Here is a 20,801-nt window from a genome sequence, read left to right on the forward strand (position 1 = left end):
ATAAAGCAAGAGCATCCTCAGTTAATACTGTAATAACATCATGTTGATAAAACAGATTTGGTAAATGCTCCAGTTTGTATTTGTGTTTGCGCTCTGGAGAAAGCCAAATGTTTCTATTTACTACGTGTTTTTGTAGCAGTGAGCATTGTAGCCAATCACATGTTTGTTGATCCCTTGAACGCAGTGACCAATCAGGGGTGTTTTTTTAAGTCTGAATCCACCCACTTCCACACTCTAAATTCCCGCGTTTTTGTTCAGTGCTGAGTTCTGCTCACTCACAAATCCTCTCTCTAACTAACTCACTAGTTTAGAAACAATGTAAATAAGAGATTCATTGTCTAGTGTGTAGCACTTCATTGATTATAACAAAACTTTGTGAGATCACATAGTGAGATAAGTGACAGCTTTTTAGTAATTATAAAGTGCTCTTTGCACGCTTTCTAGGCTATATATAATCCATTCAGAATTTTTATAAAATTTGACACACAATGGCAATTGATATGATTAGCCTTTGGATGGACTATGTTATCAAACAGCAAATAATGTGCTGCTAATGTTACACAAACCATCTGTCACGCTTGTCGTGGTAGTTAGTAGAATCATGACGCAGAATATCAAACAATATGTTCTTTAATGAACACAAAGAGAATACACAGGAGTATGCATGGAGAATTAACACGCTAACTACTCACATGAAAGATGAGAACCAACAATGAACTGAATGAAACAGGGAATATAAATACACAGGGAAACTTTATGGTAGACAGCTGAATGTAATCAGTAACCAAGGAGACTAACTAGGATGCAATCAAGACTAAACAACTGAAGCACAGGAAACAAACACACATGAGCATAATACAACTAAAAACATAATCCTGACAGTACTCCCCCCTCCCACAAGCTTGTATGCACAAGCCTATCAGTGGAGGGAGGGAGGAGGGTTAAGAGGAGGGTGAGGAGGAGGTAAGGATGGACAGTGACAGGGAAGACAGTGAAGCTGGATGGGTGGAGGGCTGTGGCGCAGCCGGAGGCCTGGAAGTCTGCAGCGCAATCAGGATGACGAGAGACAAAGGTGAAGCCGGAGGGACGAGGTGGTGGTGAATGCGCTCCTCAACTGGCTCATTTGGGAACTGGAAGGATCTCACCGAACATGACTCCTCACTGGATCTGGCAATCGGCTCCTACCTCAGGACAAGTGTGATGACCTGCTCTGGCTCAGGGATGGATTCTGTGGCTGGCTCTAACTCCAGGCAGGGAGTGGGATCTCTATTTGTTTCTGGGACACTCCGGGCTGGGACAAAGAGTTTTCTATGGAGCAGGCAGAGAGATGGCTGCTGGAGGTGTTGATAGTCTTGTGGAGTTGGAGTTAATGGTGTCGTTGTCCTCAATGACTCCCACAGTGAGGGAGGATCCGCACACCCACAAGGCGTATTCAGTGGACTTGAATGGATGGTGGTCCTCCTCCAACAGCAGCATCTGGCCGAGGATATCATATTTTACAAATTTTGCAAATCCTAAAAGATTCCTATGACCCTAGGCTAAAATCTGATGACTTTGATCGTAAGTTTGACATGTTCACCAACAGCCGATTAATGACCGTTGCGATAAAATTTTACATCCGACAAAATTCTGACAGTGTCTCAGTGTCAGATTTCACTCACAGTCCTGCAGTGTGACTTCACCTACGACAACCATCAAATTTTCTTCATTTTTCAAGTCGAGCCATGACCAAAATTAATGTTAGAGATTTATTTTTAGCCACCATTTTAATTTCCGCGTGTAGCGCAGCTCACATCACCGAATGTGTCATTGATTGATGATGTAAAACTCCTGACAAGTTTTCTTCTGTTTTTAACACGTCTTGACTGTCGTACAGTCTGACATTAATGACAACTGAGATCTTACAGTGTGACATGGCTTACAGCAAGGATCACGTTCGTACAGTCTGACAGACAACAATCGAGCCAACTGAATACTTAATTACTACATTATCAACTTCTCGCTTGAAATGTCATCAAAAGTGGACACTTTACACACAAACTGAGCACCAACCTCAAATTTCAGACACCATCTTTATTTTTTAGCTCAACAGTCAGGGAATGGAACGCACTGGATTGTGGGATATCACTAAGGTAGTAAAGGATCCATCTATGCTGCTTCAAAAATGTATCCAAGGAAGGCATCTTGTTACTAGGGATGTCCCGATCAGGTTTTTTTGCCCTCGAGTCCGAGTCCGAGTCATTTGATTTTGAGTATCTACCGATACCGAGTCCCGATCCGATACTTCTATAATACATAAAAAAAGAATAAAGAAGAGCGAAAAACAGATCCAGGATGTTCCTTATTTTTTATTTAATTCACCTTATTTTAACATTCAACAACTCTTGTTAACAAACAGAGCACTTCTGTGAGGTAGCTTGAACAATCAAGTAATAAATAACATAAATTCTTCACTTTTGGACTTAGTGCAACAGTAAATATAAAAAAAGTGTAATGTATAAACAAATAGCACCTCAACTTAAAATACCCAGCAGGCATGTAAACAAATAAAAAAATAAAAGTGCCACAGTGTTTGCAAAGCCAGTAATGTGCTTTTAGGAACTGCACTCGCCGGTTTCACACTGCACACGTTAGCAGAGCGTGCAGCGCGTATTTTTTTTCGGCGCCCATGTTAACAGATTAGAGCATTCACACTGCACGCAGAGGCGGCGCGGCAGCGCGTAGCAGGAGCAGAGCAGAAGCAGCAGTGCCGCGATCGTTTCGGCGCCGAGTCTATTTTTGCTGCGCCGCTTACGCTGAATTAAAGTGACAATGCATTGATCATGGCCAAAATACACCGCAGTTTTATCCAAAAAGTGCATTGATGATATCTATTGTGTTTTAAACAGTCGATCAAATGACCAACAGCAATTTAAAAAGAAAACAAATGTCCAAAACAAACTTGTTGCCAGAACAATAAAAACAAAGATGAACCAAAATTTATATAAATGAAATTATTCATAAAATAAGCTTCTTGACAAGTCTTTTCTCTTAAATGTATTTGAAAACGAAATAAAGCAATGCCAACTTATCCATTATGGAGTAGGCTACTCTGTCTGTACACAACCCGTGGTTCAGCCGCGTGTGATAAATGCTGCCAGTGTGAAAGCAATACGCGCGTGTCCTGCTCCTGCTCACCATACGCACTGCTCCTGCGCTGCTTACGCTCTGCTAACGCGTGCAGTGTGAAACCGGCGTAACTCTGTGCCACCGCATAACTATAGATATGTTAAAAAATAATGAGAATATATATACATATATATCCGAGTCCTGATCGGGAGGTAACGTCCGATTCCGATCGAGTCTGAAACCACGTGATCGGGCCCGATTTCCGATCACGTGATCGGATCGGGACATCCCTACTTGTTACCTTCCTACCTCTGTATCCTGCCTGCGGAGGCAGCATTTTTCAGTTTTTGGACGCAGCCTAAATTGAACGGAAGCACAAGAAAGAAACACACTGGGACGAAATTAAAACTAAAACATAATCTTGACACCATGCTCCCGTTCGCCATCTCGGAGTCAGACAGATGCCTTCTAAAAATCATCATTCTTAGAAATAATGATAGGAAAAGCCCTGCCCCGCACGTTGATTATATGTTTGTACGGAGCATTTGACTACAGATTGTTTTGTACACGAGACGGTGTGTAATGGAGAGTTAGCGAAGAAACTTTTGTTAAAGATGAAGCAGCTACATTGCAAACCATGCGTAAGCTATTTCATACTCTATCGTAAATGACAGTTTTATATAGATAATGTTTACAATAGTTTTTTTGTACAAAACTTTATTAACATTATAAGTGAACCTCATAGAATGTAAAAATAATTTTAAAAAAGTCACAATCCCTTTAAAAAAATGACATTTAGATTTTACCACATAAGGCACTTAGGTACAGTATAATGTGACACAATTTTTATACAATAATAATAATAATAATACTCAGTTCTGGAGGGCCACTGTCTTGCAGAGTTTTGACTTGCTGATAAAACGTCTCAGGTTACGACTGTAACCCTTGTTCCCTGAGAATGGGAATGAGAACTGCGTCGAATGACACTTTGGGGGAACACCCCTCAGCATAGCACCTCTGAAGCATGAATAAGGCCAATCTTGCCAATCTTCTTTCTTGTGCAATCTTGATGTTGCATCATGACGTAACGTGTGACGGCATACACGGAAGCTACAAAGGGACGCCGGCACACAACAGCGTCAGCTTCTGTGATGAAGTCGCTCCCAGGCAGGTGAAGGCGTGGCGAAGGGACGCAGTTCTCATTCCCTTTCTCAGGGAACAAGGGTTACAGTCGTAACCCGAGACGTTCCCTTTCGAGGGAACTCGAACTGCATCGAATGACACTTTGGGGGAACGAGTACCCACTATGCCACAATGAGCCCTGCCTGTACCAAGTGTGAAGCTGCGCACAGGCACACTTAGGACGAAAGCACAAGGTTTCCAGGCGTAGATGGAATGTCCAGACTATAAAATCTTATGAAAGTATGAGGGGTGGCCCATCCTGCTGCAAAACTCCAGGCACCCCTGGGATATCGAGAGCACCTGAATATCTCCTACTCTCCTCAGAGAAGTAATGGCCAACAGGTTCTTGGCCTCAGCCAACTACAGAGGTTCGAAGGGGGCCTCGACCAGCCCTTCGAGAAACACTGCCAGGTCCCATGTGGGAACTCTGGTACGAGCCACAGGCCTCATCCTCCAAGCCCCACGGGGGAAACGTACGACCAACTGATGTCTACCCAGAGGCCCATCACCCAGAGGCGCGTGGAAAGCCGCAATGGCATTCATGCACACCTTGGGTGTGGACGGGTTAAGACCAGCCGAGAAGCGATCTTGGAGGAACTCCAGCACTGAAGCCACTGGGCAGTTAACTGGGTCCACCTCATGCTCTCTACACCATACGGTGAAAACATTCCATTTTAGGCCGTACAATTTCGTCGTGGAGGGAGCTCTAGAGCTGAGTATGGTCTCTACTACTCCTGCTGACAGGCCAGCCTCTCGGTACTGTGCCCCCTCTGGGGCCAGACCCACAGTTTCCATAGTTCCGGCCGAGGGTGAAATATTGAGCCCTCTGCCTGTGTCAGCAGGTCTCTCCTGATGGGAATCTCCCATGGAGGGCTGTCCAGGAACGATATTATGTCTGAGGAACGATAACCATACTCGGGCCAGCAGTAGACTGATCCCGTTGCGACGGACCCTCTCTAGAACTTCCGGGAGCAGAGCGATCGGGGGAAATGCATACAGATGCAGCCTCGGCCACGTCTGCACCATGGCATCCAACCCAAGCGGGGCTGGATGCGTGAGGGAGAACCACAGTGGACAGCGTGTCGTCTCCCGAGACGCCAACAGATCCACTTCCACTGGGCCGAACCTCTGACATATTGACTCCACCACCTCGGGGTTGAGTCTCCATTCCCCGGGCCTTTTGATCCCCTGGAATGTATGTTGTATGTCTCCCCTGGGACCACAGGAGGATCTGATGCGCCAGTCTGCATAGAGGGTGAGACCTCAGACCCCCCTGATGATTTATATAGGCCACCACTGACATATTGTCTGACCTCACAAGGACATGATGACCTATGAGGTCTGACAGGAAGCTCCTCAGAGCTTAGAACACTGCCAACATTTCCAGGCAATTTATGTGCCAGGAAGAATGATGGTCCTGCCATAGGCCTCTCATAAAGTGGCCGTCCATGACTGCACGCCAGCCCGTGAGGGAGGCATCTGTTGAAATGGCTTTCCGGTGAAATGACGCTCCCAACACGGGACCTTGGGACAGAAACCAAGTTTGCTTCCACATAGATAGGGAACGAAGGCATCTGCGCGTAACCCTGATCATGCGGAACGGGTTCCCCTTCGGGGAGAACCCCTTGGTTTTCAACTACCACTGCAGGGCCCTCATGTGCAGCAGGCGGAATGGAATGACGTTGGATGCTGTTGCCATGAGCCCTAACACTCTCTGATAATGTTTTACAGTGATGGCTTGGCCTAGCTTTATCCTGGTCACCGTGGCCAAGATGGACTCGATCCGTGCAGGAGACAATTGTGCCCGCATCGTGACACACCACTCCCAGGAATGTGGTTCTCTGGGCTGGTGCCAACACGCTTTTTTTCGTGTTGAGTCTCAACCCCAGACTCTGGATGTGGGCAAGGACAGTGCCAAACTGCCAGCTCTTGTGACTGGGCCAAAATCAGCCAGTTGTCAATATAGTTGAGCACCCTGATACCCTGAAGCCTCAGTGGCGCTAGAGCTGCATCCATGCATTTGGTAAATGTGCGTGGGGAGAGAGCTAGGCTGAACGGAAGAACCCGATATTGGTACGCTTCGCCCCCGAAGGCGAACCTCAGGAACTTCCTGTGAGATGGAAGGATGGATATGTGGAAGTATGCGTCCTTCAGATCTATCGTGACAAACCAATCCTCGGACTGAATTTGGTACACGATGATGGGAATAGTGAGCATCTTGAACCTGAACCTCCTCAGAGACCGATTCAAGTGTCTGAGATCTATTATTGGACGCAATCCCCCATCCTTCTTGGGAACTATGAAGTAGTGGCTGTAAAACCCGGACTCCCTGTCCGGCGGAGGAATACGCCTCCTTTACCAGCAGGGAGTTTACTTATTGTTCCAATACCCGACCCTGATCTGGGTCGATTACAGTCCAGACCACCCCGTTGAATTTTGGTGGGCGGAAACCGAATTGCAGTCTGTACCCCTTTTGAATGGTGCGCAGGGCCCCAAGGAGAAATATTCGTTAGATTTTCCATGCATCGAAATATTTTACCAAGGGAACCAACCTCTCGAGGCTGGTTTCAGGTATCGTTCGAGATTCGTTCTCGACCTCCTGAAGCGGCTCTCCGGCAGGGTTCGACCGAAAATGATTCTGATGGGTGGACGCAAGTGCTGCCTGGCCGCAGGCCTGTGGGGCGGACAGTGCAGCGTGCATATGTTGGAAATCGATGCGTCCCGAAGTGCACTTGACTGCGGGAAGCCGAGAACCTAGGTTGGCTAGGCCCCTTTTTGGAAAGTGGGGCATAAATGACATACCCAAAATAAAAATGGTTGCTGCTCATAAGGCATTCTGAAAAGACACATAACCAACATACAGTATATTTAGAAAGCCAACACTTGTGAGTTTACAGTTACAATTACTATTATTAATATGGAGATATTTAATTAATATGGAGACTTAAAAAAAAAAAAAAAAAAAAAAAAAAATTAAGAATATACATTTTAAATGTTCAAAAATATTATGTGAATGTAGTATAAAAACTTATAACCACTATTAAACTGAAGCCACAAGTGTGGTCATGCTTCATTTCAGATCTGAGGATGATATCTCTAAAACTATAAATTTTACTAAACATCTCCTAAGATCATTAGGAGAACTGCTCAATTCATGTTCTATTGTTCTCACTCGAAGAAACTTTCACACCTCTGCCGGTATGAGAACCCACGGCACCATTTTGAAGTGCAATCAACTTCGTTAAGTGGATGAGGGAAGTTTATTTGGACAGACAGTAAGGGAGTGTGTCTACTAACATGTAACACTTCAGGCAGATCCATGGACCACAATGCAACACTTTTGTGATGTCAGCACAGCAACTCGCAGTGCTCGCATTTAATTTACCCACAAGTGATCAAGGACTTAGGTCATTCCATTTAAACCCAAGGGTTCCGGCAGTAGTGGGCACTCGTGCAACGTAAGCAATGACGTATATCTGAATGAAGGAGATGGAGGGAAGTTCCGGATAGAAAGGCATAAGAAAAGACTTAATGCAGCCAAGGTGTGAAAGCAGGTAGCACAACCTATATACAAGCCCCGCCCCTGCAGTGCCACGCCAAACATATTGACATTTGAAAGTGTTTGACACTGCTGCCTCTTTGTTTTGGCATGCATTAAGCACAGAGAGGAGGAGGTCATTTGGATGATTAACAGGAAAAGAGAGCGAGCAAGAGCGTCTGGGGTTAGTGGTAGGTGTTCCTAGGCCCCTCTGGCAGGAGCAGCTGGAGTCTCTAAATTAGTGCTGGGCTTGATTATGCGCCGTTCACCCTCTCCGGCCCCTCCTCTGAGTTTAGCTGCAGGTGAAACTCGCTGCCAGTCGGCCTTCTGCCGCCCCTCTCTCAGGCTTTTGTCCTCCCGCACGTAATTGTAGCGTGCATGGTGCCACACAGCAAATGTGCTCAGGGTGTTTCAGAGTGTGTGTGCATGTGTGATGCTTTTCATCTGTTGACTGTAGAACCAGCCCATATCTCAAACACACATACACAAACACACTTCCCTCTAGTGGAACTATTAGCCAGCATGGAGTAGTTTGGTGATTCCCAAACATGTAAACACATCCCCTAAGGGGTACTTAAACAGGTTAGTTAAACCTACAAAACAGTAGGTTAAATAAAACAATTTTACAAAAAAATGTAGTTTAGTATTTAATCAGATTATTTATTCATTAATTTCTTCATTCAGTTTGTTTGAGCATTATGAACAGACTCGCACAGAAATTACAGTAGCTGCACCAATTGCATTTCTGTTTTGACCAATTGTGCATGGGTTTTCGTGTTCTTATTTTTGCCGATGCTATTGGTTATGAAATTGCACCTTTCTCTTTGACATTCGTACAAATGGTGGCGTGCACCAAGTCAAGCTTCGACTGACAATTGCATGTCAGCGTACACAATGACTTTTGTTAAGCATCTCATTGACATTACATTATGACATATTAAATTTGTAATTTCCACTGGTGTCGATGAAGGGATGCCAGAGCATTGTTGCCAGCCCTGTGGTAATATAGAAGACAAAAATGGTGAGAAACACTGGAGCAGATATTTGCAGAGGGGGTACCTGTCTTTCTCTCTCCCCGTCTCTCTGCCGGGTCTTTGTGCGTGGGATCCTTGGGTGATTTGGGATTTCTCCCGGTTGCAGGCCTGGGGGAGGACCGGTAACTGAGCCACCAGCCGAGGGAGCTGGACCAATTACACTGTTAGGATAAATGTAGCGCCATGCATGGATTGTGGTACTTAACAGGCTGTATGAAGGCAAGCTTCACCAGGGTATTTTAAATGGAAGGGAATTTAAAAACAGATTTATGGGGCAGTTAAAAATAGTAGGCGACTGATTTCCCTCCCCCATTCGTTTGCCTCTTTTCTTTTTCATGAAATGATAGATCTGCAGAAAGAGGGAAAGCTGTCCCCAGCGGAGTGGCCCAACACAAATTGACAATTTCAATTCTGTAGCATAATATCCTCATTGTCGTTGCTCTCTTCATTTCTTCTGTCCTCCTGACCAACAGTGACATATTAAATTAAGCCTTAACTAAATCTGAGTTAATAAATTATTCCAGCACCTATAATGTGATTATTTTAATTAATGGGACAACATACCTGCCGCCACTCTCATCTGCTAATGAACAGTGCGCTTGGCTCTAATGTCTTCCGCCCCCATCAAATCAACCCCCCCCCCAAATAATGGGAAATGAATGTTTCTGTGTTTGATGGCCAATTCCCATCTGTGAAACAGAGCTTTGTGAATCAGTGCTAGTCTCTTTCACACGCGCACACACAAAGTGGGTTGTTCTATTTTGTAGCTGTACGTAATTGGTTGTCATATCATCCCCTGCCCCTCTTACAATATTACTGTGGTGGTACCATGGTACAGCGATGGTATCAGATGGTAATATATGCCATATTACCATACACATGTAACAGATATTGTATTATCTGTTGTTTGAATTGCTTTTTTTTTTTTTTTTTTTTTGTCAGCTCTGCACAGCATAGTTTATGGACAAAAATCAATGTGATAACAAACTTGGCACTCTTATCTTCTTTCCCTTTCTCTTGTCCAGATCTGGGAAAATAAAATGCATTTTTAGATTTATGTTGTTGTTACTGTGAATATATTTGGTAAAGCATTTCATGTTAGTTACGGAATATATTATTATTCATTATTTATGTTATTTGTGCTGGATAGGATTTGAAAAAAAATGGGTGTTCACTGTTTATGTTCATATAAGGTATGCAAACAGTAAGTACTATCTCTATATAAACTTCACCCCTGCACTGCCACATATTGACATTTGAGGGTGTTTGACAGTCTGTTGTTGAAAATGCCAAATGTGTAATTTCAGTTCAGTTGCTTCTGTTGTGTCTCATAGTGTGGCTGTAACTGACCAGGATCTGCTGAAACATGAACACACAACTGTCACTCTGCTAAAGAACTTTTATCATAGAGAAGTATACAGCATAACAACAGCCAACTATCAATGCCAAAAACATCCACCCAGTGCTGATGGTGTCATGACACATCTATCTAGAAATGCCTTTATCTCTTCTTCAACAGTGCCAATCACCTCCATGACCACAAACTTGGAAAAAAAAAGGTTGGCCTGTTGCACTGTGGTAAATTTTATAACTGAAATTTTGGTCTTGACACAAATAAAATCCTATTTGTATTTTTTTACTTTAAGCCTGACATTTCTAAAGAGATGATTATTAAAATGCAGTCTGTTTTTGCTCTGTACCTATGAATAGACACACATGCAAGAACCTACTTTTAGTGTGTCCCACATTTTTATACATCTATATACCTATATTTTTCTATTTAGTTAATTCACTTTTTTTTTATGTTGCCATTAAACTGAAGTTGTGATAGTCGTTTTTTTCTATGGTGACATATATCCAAATTAAACAGCTTTTCGAACAAGAAAAAAATTGAGAGCAGGACTTGATTTTAGGAATTGATTGGATCATTGTCATTTGATATTGCTGCAAGCTGAGCGACAGGTTGTCCCGCCCTCGCGCCAAAAACATTTCATCAGAGAAGAGGGGGGGAAGTTATTTTAATTAAAGATTATGAGGGCACATGAATTAAAAATAATAATAATAATAATAATAATAAATGTGCACAGATAAATTATTAAACTAAATACTGCAATATTCCATAATTTTTTTTATTTATTTTTTTTTACTTTAAATCGTAATTCTCCAGATACTGTACGAAAACTTCTTATCTGACCTTCACAGACTAAGTTAAGAAAGAGTGTTCAGTTAATAATGTTACTTACTAGTCTATATGAAATGCAACTTTTCATGTTAACTTCATTATCATCTGTGAAAAATAAATCAACAAATTCCCTCTTTAATTCCAATAATGGCACAAGAGCTTGTTTGGGTTTTGCAGTACCACTTTTGCAGTATCATTTTTGTGTATCAATGAGAATGTCAGATCGAGATACAACTGATCGTCCAGTCAAAGTCGTCAGTTGTGACAAAAGTCTTGTCTAACGTCTATATTGTGCAGTATGAAATAAAAGGCTGTTGATGTCACAGTCTGCCTTGGCATTTTTCTAGGTCTCATTTGTGTTCTGTTGTAGAATTTGGCAAGTAACAATTGTCAAGGACAGAAAAAAAAATCACAGTGTACACTATCTGTACTCCATTATCCATAGTAGCTATTTTCTGAAATTATATCAAAAGAAAATTAATATTTTTCTGTAGTGTAAGTTTTAAGGATGTGTTTGTGAAGAGGAAACTCTGATTCATACATATATTACACAACTCACAGGATTCTTACATCACACACTCGCTCAAAAGAAAACACCTAGTTCCCCATGTTCATCCCTGTGCATTCATGCGTTCAGACTCAGCCCTGTAGATCTGTACTTGAGTCTTTGGTCCTTGTCAGACAGTAACAGACAGTTGCAGTAAATGGGGCTGTGTTTGATATTTAAAGTTCAGACTGCGATGACGCTGAAGGCCAGACCAGAGGACTGACGTGCTGTCATTTACTCTCACTGAGAAGGGATCAATTTCACTACTGCATAATACACTGCAAAAGACTGTGTTTTCCGTTTGTTTGAGCAGCCCAACATGTCCACCAATTGGTTTGGGGTAGGACTATCTGTTTTTAGAACTAATGGAATACAATGGGAGCATTCAGGAATCCTGTTTGTAAACAGGTGATGCTAGTGGTGCAGAAATGTCCACAGTTAACACAATGGTAGACCACATACGTGTAATAACTGATTACTATTAAAAATGTACTTTAGAAACTAAAAACATATAGACATATAAAGGTGTTTCCCAGACAGGGTTTAAATTAATCCAAGAATAGGTATTAATCTAGAACAGTTAATTATAGTTTAAGGGGCCATTTACATACACAGTTGAAAACAGTTTTCAACCAGAAAAAAAAAATGTTTATGTGTTTTGGCTGTTCATTTACACGACAACAGTGTTTTGGTGGCCTGAAATCACAAGCTTTCGAAATCGGGTTTTAAAGTACAAGTTTTTGAAAATGATACCATTATCATCTCCATGTAAACAACGAAAACGCAAATTTGTGAAAATGGTGACGTCATGCACAAGCATATTATGTGTTCAGTCTGTAGGTACATAATGTTTCTTTACAAAGTGACAATCGCCAACTACTGGCCTGGCATGCATAATACAGCGTTTTTAGTCGTTAGTTTTGACAATGTTGTGGTCTGCACGCGAAAAAAGGCAAAGGAAAAACTTTCCCGTTTTTAGTACATCTTTGTCATGTAAACATACCCTATTTTTTTTTTTTTTCTGAAACGCAGATTAAGTACATATTACAAACACCTGAACTATAGTGTCCTAAACTAAATGAAACAAGATTCATTTAAAACCACCTTCACAAATCTAAATTAGCTGGATTGAGGTTGTCTATAAAACATGGGATGAAAAAGAAAAGCTTAAAATTGTATGGAACTGGGAAGAAAATCCAAGGAAACAAATCCAGGAGGAAAAAAGGCAACCATTTTTTTTTCTGTTTTTTTTTTTTTTTTTTTTGAAAAAGAGAAAACCCTCTTAAAGCAAATAGTTTGAAGAACCCCATTATTGAAGAAAAACGGTGTAGTTATATAAATATACACTGACAACAGTTTTGTGACAAATTCGTACAGGCCAGATGAAGCCTGGGTTGTAAAAGTGAAATAATCTGTGAAAAAACAGGTATTTGAGTGAAAAAAAAAAAAATGTGGCAATGGGTCACTTCTGTCAGCAAGAACTTTTGGTACTCGTTGGTCTTCATTCACATATTTTTCATTCCAATTGTGTTCATTGAAACACAACATTAATCTGAAGTTAAACTTGTGGCAACTTTTAATGATTTGGACCATACTCAAGTGTATATGGTTCTTCTCAGGGCAGTAAATAATCATCTGAAGGCTAGAATAGCCCTGGCTTTTTGAGGTCTGGTTCTTCTGCAATTCTATCTAAAGCAGTATATAGAGAGTTTAGAGAATGCAAGAAGAATTAATCTAGTTGACTAAGTTACTAAAAAGTGGCAAACTAAGATACTTTATACAGAATAAATAGCTACTTGAAATCTGGTCTAAAGTAGCTAGTTACACTATAAAGTACAAGCTGCATGAATTAAAGTTTATAAATGTGAAATACAAAGTTCTGGCATGAAACTCTAGATGGTGCAGACTAATAGGTCATTTTACTCACCTGTTCATAATCACATCATATCTATAGGGCACAGCTGATTGGTTACTGCCATATCAGTAGCCAATGAGCTCGCTGCTCAACTTTCAAATACTTAGGTAGCATACGCCTTAGCAGTGCAGTGCGCTTTCAGAAACCCTCCACCTTCCCCAGCTCCACCTGTATAGATCTGCTATGGGTAATTAATGTATGCTATATTGCACAGCAGCAGCATGTCTTACTTGCACACAGCAGTGTAGCAGATCTATTCCACCAAGACCAAACATACAACATTGTCATACCCATTACCATGCCAATCACTCCGAGAGTTGTCATGACAGAAGTACTTTTACTTATTCTTTTAAATTAACCAACTCCAATTCATTAATCTGTGAAGCAGATATCGCTAGTTATAAAAAACAGCTGAAAGATAATACTGGTGCAACAAGAATTGCTGAATTATTGTTAGCAATGAAGTTACATTTAAAATTGTACTGTACACTGCAAAAGCAATTTGCTATATTGAAGCTGCTTTTTTTTCTTCTTTTTTTTTTAAATGTGATTTGTTTATGAAAGAAATAATAGAATTCTAGTTCTGATTGAAACCTGATTGCTAAAATAAATATTAAGATAAATGCCACATTATTTCAAAACAGGCACTACCTTGCTACTGAGAAATATACTTATGCTATTAAATTTGACACCATGCTTGTTTTCATTTAAATAAATAAAAAGGGCCTTTGAAAATGAAAAGTCCATTTTTGGGCGAAATATTCAATTAAGAGACTTACATACAGTAAGTAAGGACACTTTTGGTAGTATTTTACCATGTAAGATAACAAATATCAGTCTTATAAAATATTTCACGATTCATCTTTTCATTCCCAGGTAACATGTCTTGGACCATAGTAAATGTTAAACTGCAGAAGAGAGAGAAGGACAGTGAAAGTTCAAAATATTGTCAGATGACAGACTGCAGGACTGCTGTGGCTCCTGTTCTGGCCTGGAGCCGTGTGACTCTGATCCGATCTAGTTAAACAACAGCTGTTTATGATTTCAAGGGAAATCAGAGGAAAGATTCTCTCTGGAGACGATGCTCTGTGCCAGGCACTCCTCCTCTTCATAAATCAAATACCTGTACAGAAGCCTGTGAGTGTCAACTGATTCCAAATCTAACCAAATCAGTCCTTCATTGTACCAGAGCCTCAATAACAGCTTGTCATTGCTTTTCAGAAGTGAGGAAATCTCTCTTAAGAGTTTGAATAGAACTGACCTTGAAAAGGTTAAAAATTTGACTGGCCCCAACTGTTGTAGGACGTCGTTCAACTTAAAAATCAGTGTCACAGGTTGGTCGGGTTGGAAACAGTATTTGTGTTTAAGAAAGAATGCAAGAAAGAAATAGAATCATGGTTATGTCAGGTTTGCAGTCCTGTCATGGATTGAAATGATTAGTGAGCTGTTTTATAGTTTCGTCTGGTTGGGGCTTGTGAATGTTTGCAGCGAGGTTGTTTGGATTCAGAAGTGGGCGGCACTCTCCAGTCGTGTGGACCATGACTATAAATCCCACTGAAATGATGCAATGGGGCAAATTATAGAGGTTGAAGTAATCAGTTAAGTTGGCGTTCATGATGTTGTAAATTCCTTTAGATTACATTTTGCCAATACATGATATATTTTCTTGTGTGCTAGCTACCATATGCTGAATTTGACCAGTAATAACTCAACAAACTCGTTACTGAGTACATGTTTGGACTTCAAAAAACATCATAAATTGGTGTTTCTTCTACTATTAGAACATTTAGAAATGTATTAAACTCCCTTCAAACGAACTTTTCAAAACTCAAAAACATAGTTTGTCTTGCAGTCTCAAACTTTGGACATACATGCCTTAAGGTGAATGTTCTCTCTCTCTCTCTCTCTCTCTCTCTCTTTACCAACGCTATTGTCTCCTTGGCACTTTAGATAAGCTATTTAAGGGGGAATATTTTCGTTATGGGCTAAATGACACTAAGAGGCAGTCATCATTTTCCTAATACGTTTTAAAACATAAATTATTTTCACAAAATAATGCTTGAAATTCTTTATGTTAATTGTATTCTTTGTTATACTTTGTCATTTGGAAAGTATAAAACAATCACCAAGGCATCCAAATTGTGACACATCCAAATTCTATTCTATCAACTCTAGAAATACCAAATACAGTGTCATTTTTTTTTCATGTTCTGTTTAGTGATGTTTTTTTTTTGTTTTTTTTTTATTCTCTCTCTGAAAAATAATGTTTAAAAAGGGCTGAGGGTGAGAGAGATCCTAAGAGAGAACCTTTCCTGTCTGCATATTATCACTGTTCCAAGTGATGCTAGGAAACACATGTCTCTGTTTAATTATGGTTATATGACCATCATAAATAGACTGGTGTTATGAAGGGAGATCCTTTATGGGAGTGGAGAAAACCAAACTCACTCTTTGAAGTGTGAAATGCACTCTGCTTAGAGCTGTAAAACCACTGAGCTAAACACACTCAAATGATATTTACTTTTTCCATAGAGCACCTGAGTTTGATGTCCAACTTTATTGTCCTCGTAGAGGCATTAATTGGTTATTTTAAAAAGATTATACAGCCCAACATAAGCATTTTATATACTGAAATGCACATTAGCAGCACATGTATGGAGGCTTGATGTATGGTGACAAGGTGTAAGTCATTTTCTAAAGCAAACACAGACGTGGTGGCTTTACTGGGCCGATTACCTGAACTACAGGGAGGCACTCGTAAAAACCTGAGACCGCTGATGCTTTCTTCTGTCAACAAACATCTCATTTATTATACCAACGTTACTTACAAGACCAGAAAAAAAAGAAAAAAAACACTTAAGTAAAATCACATGAATAATTCTGAATAGTAATGTGCTGTATGCATGCATGCCATAAGATTGGATAGTTCAGAAGTAAATGTGAAATACTCTACTGCAAACCATTGAAAACCTAGCTCATCTTGACAGAGCAAATTTCCAAATGGCATGGCAATGCAGATTCATGCTCTATAACATTAAAAAAAATTGATCTTACCTACAGTATCTTGTGCTGTGCAGCTCCAGGTTCAGGCTCTTTTCATCTCAAAACTGGACTACTGCAACCTTTACTAGCTGACCTTCCAGCTAGCACCACCAAGTCTTTACAGATAATCAAGAAAGCAGCATGCCTAGTAAGGGGGGAAACAAATTTTGTTTATCATAGTTACTACTTACAATAGTTACTATAATTAGGCCCATAGAAAAAAAAAGTGCCTGTCAGCAATTCATCTAATATAAGAGACACCTGTAAAATCTACATCATGTCTACATCAAACTTTACTTTGCTGATTTTAAATACATAAATCCATAGTGAAAAGGATACTGCCAGAAAATAAGTGTCAGAGAATGGCCTTGGAACACGGAAACAAAAAATTGCAGATAATTATATTTTCATTGCCATACACTTGTGAAGTGATGCTTCATATACTGTCGGGGAAATTAATTATTACTTTCTTTTTTTTTTTTACTTGTAATAAAATCTGCAATGTAAGGTCTGATGCAGATGCACGTGTTTCTTATAATCTTTCTGAATTGTTTGTATTCACTGCAGCCTTCTCATAGCTTTTCTGTCTTCAACTGTCTGGTAAACAAAAGTTATAGATTTGAATTATTATTTTATTTGAAGATAAAAACCACACTAAATATATTGTACAACCCCAAATCCAGAAAAGTGAGGACATTTTGAAAAATGCAAGAAAATCTATGATTTGTTCATTTTCTTTCAATTTTATTTAACTTAATTGCATTTTGTAAATATAGACACATTTTTATTTTGATGTCTGCAGCACACTTCAAAAAAGTTGGGACAGAGGCATGTTTACAACTGTGTTACAACACATTTTCTTTTTATCACATTTTTTAATAATTTAGGAATTATGGATACTAATTGTTGCAGTTTTGCAAGTGGAACTTTTACCCAATATCGCCTGATACAAGACAGCTGCTCAACAGTCCATGGTCGTCATTGTCTGATTCTCCTTTTCATGGTGGACCTTACATTTTCAGTAGGATACAGATCTGGACTGCATGGTGTAGTGTCTACAAAACCACTCTGTTGTAGCACATGCTGAATGAGGCCTGGCATTGACAGATACCATGACTGATGTTTGCTTTTGTACCTGTCAGTGATGAAAGTCTGGATGGTCTCTTTTGTCTTTGGGACTGAGAATTCAATGTCCGTTTCCCCCAAAACACACCTAGATGTGGACTTATCTGATCGCAGAACAGATTTCCACTGTGTGTTGGATCATCTGAGATGAGCTTGGGCCATAGAACTCTGTGGCATCTCTGCTCAGAACTGATGTATAGCTTTCTCATTGCGTAACAGAGATTCAAGTGGCATTTCTTGATGTAGCAGCAGACTGTGTTAAGTGACAATGGTTTTCCAAAGTACTGCGTGGCACATGTAGCTTTTTTTTAACACAGCAGCATGATGGTTTCTCGTGCAATGCAGTCGGAGGGCTCAAAGGTCACGCACATTCAACAGAAGTTTCCTGCCTTGCCTTACACAGCCTGAGATTTCTCTGGATTCCCTAAATCTTTTCAAAATATTATGTATGGTAGATGGTAAAAGACCTAAATTCTTTGCAATCTTGCATGTGATTTTTGAATTGTTTGACAATTCTCTCATAATATTTGGCACCAAGTGATGAGCCATGACCCATCTTTGCTCGCAAAGACTGAGATGCTCCTTTTACACTCAATCACGATACCCTCACTTATTACCAATTCACCTATTCATTGTGGACTGTTCCGAAAGAGTTTGAGAATTAACAAATCACAGATTCTTGATTTTAATGCATTTTACAAAATGTCCTAACTTTTCTGGATTTGGGGTTGTATTATATATACATTACAATCCCCATATGAATGAATGACTTATTACGGTATTCCCCCTACACTAAAGCATGTACAAAGGGGATTATTCACTTAATCTATAGCCAATAAACGCACACTTGTGACTCCAGATCATATGAATTTTATTAATACAAAAAGTTGTAAACAGCCTACAGTTAATGAAGTAAATCACTTGGCAAAATAATTGTTTATTATTAACAATAAACAATTCAATTATAACAAATTATATATTTAGCACTGGTTCTGCTTCTTGTTGTGCCTAACAACATCCCTTAACCATGGTAAAATCACTGTAACGCATGACCTCCTGTGGCTTATTCCTTTAATTTTACCATCCACAGACTCTCTTGTGTTAGTTTACACTGTGATTATATCCCTGGAGGCTAGTAAAGTTATGTAAACAGCCTACTCCACATGATTGCATTTGGATACATTGAAGTCATAGTTTTCCTCAAGTGCTGAAATGCACACAGGAAGTGTCACAAGTCTGCATCTGCATGCTAGAGGGCTTCTATGTTGTCTTAGAGTCGGAGATGTGTATAGTTGATTCTCTCTCACTCAGACCACGTGCTATATGCCAGCAGAGTGTAGATCGGTCACCAGACCCATTCATTCATCAGATGTCTCCATTCACAGAGATGTCCTCCAGCAGGCATCACAATGCTTCAGCAGGCAAACACACTCGAGTTTAAAGCCCCTGGGAGAAAACACACTCAAACATACACACACAAGTACTTTGTGAGTTGGGTTCCTTTTGTGAGTTATTCTTTTTTTTTTTTTTTTTCGTTATTCTTTCCTGTTAGAACATAACCATTAAACTATGCTGTAGACTACATTAGATGACTATGAGTGGAGTTTTCATCTATATAAATATCATATACATGACGCAGTGGCAGATTTTGTTATTATTAATATTGTGCATGATACCCCACAAAACTGCTTTTATCTAGCATCAGGCTGCAGATAGTCCAACAGGTAAGGGGTCAGGTAAGTTGAAGCATGTATACAACAACGAGACAAGACAACTGTGATGAGGAGATTGACTGCTTAAATGGAGTGGAGCTGATGAGAGTGAATGATGGCAGGTGTGAATGACCTGTCCAGATGTGAGCTAGGAGGGATTATGGGAAATGTAGTGTGATGGTGAAGTGACTGGAGATCGTGACAAGTATTTTCCACCCAGGATCTAAGGCAGTTATGGTAAGGGGCGTGACATTTCCGAAACATGCTTGACCAATCACAACACGCCAATCCAGCCGACCAATCAGAGCAGACTTTGTTTTTTTGGAAGGAGGGGCTTCATAGAAACAGAAACTAAACAGCGTTACTGACAACCTGTGAAGAATGGTGCTGCAACAAAGTAAACTATGTGATTTTCATGTTCAAAAAACAATTCTAGTATATTCCAAAAACAAAATCAAGGTTTTGTAAAAGGGCATAATAGGTCCTCTAACACAATCTAAACTGCAATGCATATTTGTCCCTCATACGTATATGAAACGGGTAAGAAACAGATTCGATTTCTGTAATGAACTGAATAACCATGCAGGGTTTTTTTTTTTTTACTTTTTTTTTCAGTGTCATAATTTTTAAATAACTGAATACTGCTTGTTCCACGTCTACCCATATTTGAACCATACTTTTTAACTGAATAAATGTAATTGTTTTAAAAATATATTCGGATTTTAAACAAATTAAATTCTATAAATACTTTTTTTTAAATCAGATTATTTTTTATTTTTTTATAAAATCAAATAGGTTAAAGTAGTTGATAAAAAACTATGCCAGATTTATTTTTTTTATTTTTTATTTTTTTCAGTACAGACATCTTACCTGTTTCTTTTATGCAGCCTACAGTATGACACAACATTAAGTGTTATGTTAAAACTGTAAAATTTCTAAATGGATGGAAATTGTATGCAATTTAAATACATCAATCTTAAATTTAGGCCTGAAGATTTTTTGGAGTGCAGAGGAACTTTTCATTTGAAGAATTTTTCATTTTCATTCAACCAATCCTAAATCTGGATGTCCACGAGTTGGTAGACATAGACGGTTTTTAGACATTAATCTCGTCGCACTTTGTCAGGTCATGCCATTCGATCGAACCCAATTCTAGAGGCTGGCATAGGCAGGATCCATATGTCAGCTCCTGTACGTGGTCATCAGATGTCCTCCACCTCAGAAGGCATCAGCTCCAGTCTGCCCATCCATCACCTCCCACCCTGCATTAAAATTTAATTCTGGTTACTGAGTGAGGCCATTGAAACTTTTATCTCAACCCTTCTTTATCTTCTCTTCATTAAGTTCTCATGCCGTAATAGCCTGAGAGCTCTGCGGCTAAGGATGATGTTTTGAATAATGAAGACTCATTATTCC

This window comes from Abramis brama (genome assembly GCF_963993115.1).
Source record: "Abramis brama genome assembly, chromosome: 24".
Taxonomy (NCBI): Eukaryota; Metazoa; Chordata; class Actinopteri; order Cypriniformes; family Leuciscidae; genus Abramis; species Abramis brama.